This window comes from Bufo bufo, chromosome 1 (assembly GCF_905171765.1).
Source record: "Bufo bufo chromosome 1, aBufBuf1.1, whole genome shotgun sequence".
Classification (NCBI taxonomy): domain Eukaryota; kingdom Metazoa; phylum Chordata; class Amphibia; order Anura; family Bufonidae; genus Bufo; species Bufo bufo.
The window spans coordinates 737,804,345-737,811,488 of record NC_053389.1 but is presented as its reverse complement, the minus strand read 5'-3'; the positions used below and the strand labels follow the sequence as shown (position 1 = coordinate 737,811,488).

At 47.8% G+C, this 7,144-nt stretch overlaps 1 protein-coding gene across 5 annotated transcripts in view; it reads left to right on the top strand.

Moving 5' to 3' along the window:
• The first annotated feature begins 1,221 nt into the window (after window positions 1–1,221).
• The window catches only part of LOC120986083 (NACHT, LRR and PYD domains-containing protein 12-like), a 285,272-nt gene continuing 279,349 nt past the window's right edge, over window positions 1,222–7,144 (top strand). For all 5 annotated transcript variants that reach the window (XM_040414414.1, XM_040414416.1, XM_040414412.1 and 2 more), the window contains exon 1: window positions 1,222–1,303. The gene's annotated coding sequence lies outside the window, so the exon portion shown is untranslated. The remainder of the gene's footprint in view (window positions 1,304–7,144) is intronic.

Genomic DNA, 7,144 nt, shown 5'->3' with positions numbered 1-7,144 from the left:
TGATTAAAGGGATTCTGTCACCACCTAGAAGCCCTGTGAGCTAAACATCTGCTCATGTCCAGGGTAGCATTCTGATTTCTAAGGTGGCATATAAAAGCTATTTGTGGCTTTATTCTGCGGAAAAACAGGCTTTACTAACCTGTCAATCATTGAATTAAGGTGCCCAAGCAGGGTAGGTCTGTGGATGCATGGTGCCCGGCCGCACGCATCGCCGTTCGTGCCCAGCGCCGCCTTCTACTCCTCAGTGCCTCCACTCCCTCCCTCCCCCTCCTTCCGCTTTGAGATCCCGCTCAGCCTGATGCGCCGTTGCAGACTGCTGGCATTGGCTTCCTCTTGCACTGTGCGCACGCGCCGAGAAGGGGACACTGCTACAGGTTGCCGGAAAGGTTTACTGCGAGTAAACTAGAGATGGGAAGTTCGGATCTTTCACATGAATCGGTTCATTTCAATCAGTTCATTCAAATAAACCGATTCATGAATCGAATCTTCGGTTCATTTGCTGAGCTGACAAGAAGCAAGTGAACCGAAGCTTAGGTTGCGCAATGCGCGGATGCTTCGATTCACTTGCTGACTCGCTGAGTCGGCTCTTGGTCTGAGTCAGGAAGTTTATTCTTTAAAACCCTGTGTGTAATTATCTACCCCACTGTATGAAAAAAAACAAGCATCCAGGGGGTATGAATTTAACACTGGGGTAAATAATATAATTAAAATGGAGGGTTAAATGTGTAAAATATATAAAAAAAAATACATCTCTCTCAATAGTTCTATAGCTACTGGATGAGACAGAAGAAGGGATGCCTTTAACATATAGATCTCCTTGAGAAGCCAATTTGACCCTAAAGGGTTAATTCAACCTGTAATCTAAACTCTGTCCTGTCACTTCTCTTATCTCTGCTCTGCTATCAGTAAACCTTTCAGGGATATATTGTTTCACATGCGGGTGTCAGGGAGCCGCTATCTAATAGCGGGAGACTCCCTTAACCTCCGGGAGACTTGAGATCCCTGCATTGTACGTTCTAGCAGATATAACTATGGACAACACAGGAGGACATCTTCACAATAACTGGTGTGAACTAGGGCTTACCAGTGACTGTGAGCCAGAACCAGGAGTGAAGCCTCCAGACATGAGATATGAGGGAAAGATCTGCCCCGGGTTTTGGCTCACAATCACTGATGGAGAACACAGACCACTGAGGAGGAGGAGGAGGAGGGGGACTTCCTGCAGACTGGTATTCTGAGCCCCCAGCCCAGCACTGGAGAACTGCACACGGCTCAGCATATCCGGCGACAGTCACACCGCACAGTAAGTGTTCCCCTTTCCCCGTCATACCGTTATACCGCTCTGCATGTTTATTTTGGGGCCCCACCATACGGATACATTCAAATATAATAAATAATTTAACAAGTTTTTTAAATGAACATAGGCTGTTTGAGGTGCTGTACATTGAATATATGTATGTAGTGCAGTAAATCTAATATGTTATGCTCCACTTGTGCAGGGGGTGGGAGACTAGGACCCACCTTGATCAGGGGCCCACCGGGGGATTCCCCTGTACCCCTGTGGGCCAGTCCGAGCCTGCTCATGCACACAACAAACAGTGGATCTGCAGAACACGGACCCTTTTGTGTGCACGCCGCATCTTCCTCACATCATCACCTCCCTCTGCTGTCTATTTTGTTTTTTGGCAGACCCGTAGAAATAAACAGGTCTGAGTGCTGTCAGATTGGACATGGATGGAAGATACGGTGTGCATGAAGCCGTACTATGGAGCCTCCGAAAGCCACGGAAGGACTTCTGAGTGTTTCCATGAGCTTCTGATCCGTGTCTCCACTCTTTAAAACATAGGAGATGTCTTTTGTGTCTTGCACAGATACCCCATAACAATGTCATCCACAGATCCCCCATAACAGTGTCCTCCACTGATCACCCATAACAGTGTGACATCCACAGATGCCCCATAACAGTGTCATCCACAGTCATCTACAGATCCCCCATAACAGTGTGTACTGTGTAACCCACAGATCCCCCATAACAGTGTGTAACCCACAGATCCCCTATAACAGTGTGTAACCCACAGATCCCCCATAACAGTATGTAACCCACAGATCCCCCATAACAGTGTGTAACCCACAGATCCCCCCATAACAGTGTGCAACCCACAGATCCCCCCCATAACAGTGTGTCCTCCACAGATCCCCCAATAACAGTGTCATCCACAGATCCCCCATAACTGAGCATTTAAAAATTGCACCCACTCGCAAGTGGAGTGGACGCCATAGCCGCTGGATGCTTGCTGTTATAAACAGCAGGCATCCGGCGGTAATGTTGGTCGGACATTTAACCCTTCAGATGCTAAAACCCAAAAGCTTGCAAGTTGCACTTCCATCTGTGCTCCGGCTCCCCCTGGCGGAGATCAGGGGAGCCGGATGCATTATGTGGCAGCTTAAGTCCTCTTGAATAGTGTTGAGCGAACTTCTGTTTTAAGTTCGGTGTCTAAAGTTCGGCTTCCGGTTAGCGGAGAATCCCGATATGGATTCCGAATTCCGTTGTGGTCCGTGGTAGCGGAATCAATAATCAGCCATTATTGATTCCGCTACCACGGACGGACCACAACGGAATTCGAAATCCATATCGGGATTCTTCGCTAACCGGAAGCCGAACTTTAGACGCCGAACTTAAAACAGAAGTTCGCTCAACACTACTCTTGAATGAACAGAAGCAGCCGCACATTATTAGGGAGTAATTTAATAAGACCAGCGTTTTAGACCTTCTGTTTTCCTATGAAGCCGTGCCACATGCTGGGGCTCCAAAGGAACTAATGTGCGTCAGTTTCCGTATATTCAGGAGGACTAAAGCTGCCGCACAATGTATCCGGCTCCCCCGATCTCCTCCAAGGGGAGCACACCTGGAAGCGTATGTTTCAGCATTTCCAGATGCTGTGGTCTAAATCTACGCCAGCTCACTTGCTATCATAGATTTAGAACATTTTCTACTCCTAAATAGAGATGTCGCGAACATAGAATTTTCCGTTTGCGAACGGCGAACGCGAATTTCCGCAAATATTCGCAAAGTGGGCGAACGGCCATAGACTTCAATAGACAGGCGAATTTTAAAACCCACAGGGACTCTTTCTGGCCACAATAGTGATGGAAAAGTTGTTTCAAGGGGACTAACACCTGGACTGTGGCATGCCGGATGGGAATCCATGGCAAAACTCTCATAGAAAATTACGTAGTTGACGCAGAGTGTGGTAAGTTGAATTTGCAATGCGATTAATATAACCTGCATTAATCGAAATGCGATTACAACTTAGATCTGAGTTCCTAATGGTTGTATTGCTAGAATTGACGAATATGTCTATATATCTGAATATATACTCATCTGTCAACTTCACAGTGACAGACCAAACTCTGACAGACCAAACTCCCCGTTTAACGCACTGCAAACAACCGCAAACAGTCTATTTGCACAAGGTTGGATACCAAGCTAGCCATGTCCCATTCCTTGTCCTCACTGATGTCATTGAAGGTCTCTTCCTCCACCCAGCCACGTACAACACCAAGGGTCCCCGAAAGGTGACAACAAGCCCCCTGGGACGCCTGCTGTGGTTGGTCTTCCACCTCCTCAAAGCCACCTTCCTCCTCTGACTCCTCTTCTTCAGACTCCTCTCTCTGCGTTGCCTCTCTCTGCGTTATTATAAGGTGTGTTATAAGTAGTACTATTCCTATCAGTATAATCCCTGTTACGTCCCCTATCAGGGGACGTGTATATGGCATCGATTTTAGGAACCGGGAGATGGAAAAAGATGCTTGGTCGGTCCTCCAACTTCCAATTTGGGGCACTGCGCGTGCGCCGTGTAATGTACTGTGCAATCCCAATATGTGTGGTGTGTTAAGTAGTACTATTCGCATCAGTTTAATCCCTGTTACGTCCCCTATCAGCGGACGTGTATATGGCATCGATTTTAGGAACCGGGAGATGGAAAAAGATGCTTGGTCGGTCCTCCTACTTCAAATTTGGGGCACTGCGCGTGCAATCGAATGTGCCACCAGATAAGAGTGGTGTGTTAAGTAGTACTGTTCTTATCAGTTTAATCCCTGTTACGTCCCCTATCAGGGGACGTGTATGGAATAGATTTTAGGAACTGGGAGATGGAAAAAGATGCTTGGTTGGTCCTCTTACTTCCAATTTGGGGCACTGCGCGTGCGCCGTGCAATGTACTGTGACACCAGATAAGAGTGGTGTGTTAAGTAGTACTATTCCTATCAGTTTAATCCATGTTACGTCCCCTATCAGGGGACGTGTATGGAATAGATTTTAGACAACCGCAAAGAGTTGTCAATAGTTGACACACTCATGACATAAATTTTATACCTCTATGCGTCAATCTTGGTGTAGTGATGACTGTGCTCAAGCGCACGTTTGGGAGATTGCAGGCGATGGGGTTTTTTCAAAGCCTATGTTTGTGCTGAGGTAGTTCAGTGACAGTTAAGTGACCCAGAAAACAATGATTCTGCAGTGTGGGCCCATTGTTGGCCTAGTAGGCTTTAATGATCACCTTAGATGATCACAAAGAAAAGTTATGTTTTTTCTATGCAAAATTATCCAGCCGATCGCTTTTGGTCTGTTCACAATCAAGCAACGACCTTATCATCTGGGGTGTGCCAACATTGCCATTGCCAACACTCATAGAGGTGGTCGCTTCATTGTGATACGCAAGCCCCTTCACCACAACAAGGTAACGATCACAAAGGGGAATTGACACATGTATGTGCCTTTTTTTTGTTTGGTTTTTGAAGCCACAGTGCAGCACCAGAGGCCAGAATAAGAGGTGGCGGATAAGTCACGCAAGTCATCTGGCATTCAGAGATAGAATACAGCAGCGTGTGGACCATTTTTAGCCCAGGGCAGCTCATCTCATCACCAGGCCTTTTTTAGTCGAATGTATCGCTCACTGTCAGTCCCTTCGGGATCCATCCCTCATTCATCTTAATGAAGGTGAGGTAATCTAGACTTTTTTGACCTAGGCAACTTCTCTTCTCAGTGACAATACCTCCTGCTGCACTGAAGGTCCTTTCTGACAGGACACTTGAAGCGGGGCAGGCCAGAAGTTCTATCGCAAATTGGTATAGCTCAGGCCACAGGTCAAGCCTGCACACCCAGTAGTCAAGGTGTTCATCGCTCCTCAGAGTGTCGATATCTGCAGTTAAGGCGAGGTAGTCTGCTGCCTGTCGGTCGTTCTCTGAGGGTGGACCCCGAAGGGCTGTGGCGATGCGTAGGACTTAAAAAGCTCTGCATGTCCACCATCAACAACACGTGTGTAAAGCGTCCTGTCCTTGCCGGCGTGGTCGTGGGAGGAGGAGGATTACTTTCACCTCTTCCCCTGTTAGATTCCCGTTGTGCTGTGACATCACCCTTATACGCTGTGTAAAGCATACTTTTTAATTTATTTTGGAACTGCTGCATCCTTTCCGACTTCCGGTAATTCGGTAACATTTCAAGCACTTTCTGCTTATACCGGGGGTCTAGTAGCGTGGACACCCAGTACAGGTCGTTCTCCTTTAGCCTTTTTATACGAGGGTCCCTCAACAGGCACGACAGCATGAAAGACCCCATTTGCACAAGGTTGGATGCCGAGCTACTCATGTCCTGTTCCTCATCCTCAGTGATCTCACTGAAGGTATGTTCTCCCCCCCCCCCCCCCCCCCCAGCCACGTACAACACCACGGGTACCAGATAGGTGTTAACGAGCACCCTGGGATGCCTGTTGTGGTTAGTCTTCCTCCTCCTCCTCTAAGCCACATTCCTCCTCTGACTCCTCTTCAGTGTGTTGGACTTCCCACGACTCAGTTTCTTTTGGCACAGGTTGCAAATTGCATCGCTGTTATCAGAGGCAGACACACAAAAAAAATAAAATGCCACACTGCTGTGCTTTGCAATGACGGCATTCTGGTGGTGGCAGCAGCATGCGTTGATTGGCGTGCTGTCTGCCTGACCCCGGGTGCCGATACATGCTGTCTGACTGTGCCACTAGCTCCTTGCGACGACCTCCCCCTGCTTCCAACTCGTCTCCTCCTCCTCTCTGTCTCCCCATCTGAACGTTCCTCCTGTTCTTCTTCTCTTCGAGCGGGCACCCACGTGACATCCACGGACACATCGTCATCATCAACCGCTTCACTTGTATCTGACAACTCAGCAAAGGAAGCAGCAGCGGGTACAACATCATCATCATCACACCGTACGTCCATCTGTGTAATGCTGCCTGACTGAGACATATCCCTGTTATCTACATCCTCTGGCAATAATGGTTGCGCATCACTCATTTCTTCCAACTGATGTGTAAATAACTCCTCTGACAGATCAAGTGAAGCGGCTGTGGTGCTAGTGTTGGTGGTGGCGGCAGGCGGGCGAGTGGTAACTTGAGAGGTGGCCAAAGGTAATCACAGCACCATGACCACGATGGCCCCTGCGGGGTGGCCTGCCTCTGCCTGTCACTTTTTTTTAGATTAGTTTAGTTGTACTATGCGTGCAAGCTACTGTGACACCAGATGTAAATGGCGCTGAAGTGACACTATGCACTGGCACTGGGCCTTAGACGTACAAACACGTTTGTGCAACTGACTGCTAGTTATTCAGTCAAAATTGTTGTTTTTCTTTAAATGGAATCGAATGTGACACCAGATATGAGTTGCGCTGCAGTGACACTATGCACTTGCAGGGCATGAAACACACGTGCGTGTCGGCAACTGACTATTATATTACAGTCAAATTTTTTTTATTTTTTTTTTAAATGCAAGCTACTGTGACACCAGATATGAGTGGTGGCACTGGGCAAGTGGGCACAGTATACGCTGTGAGCCTGACACACACACGCTGGCAGGCAGGCAACTGTAATTAGATTACACAGGAAAAAAAAAAAGCAGACTGATGTTCTAGCCCTAAAAAGGGCTTTTTGGGGTGCTGTCCTTACAGCAGAGATCAGATGAGTCCTTAAGGACTGTAGTGGACACTGAATACACTGGCCTAGCTATCGATTTCCCTATTAAATCAGCAGCAGCTACACTGTCCCTCCTCTCACTAAGACTGCAGCTTCCGAATGAATCTAAAATGGATGCTGTCCAGGAGGTGGGAGGGTCTGGGAGG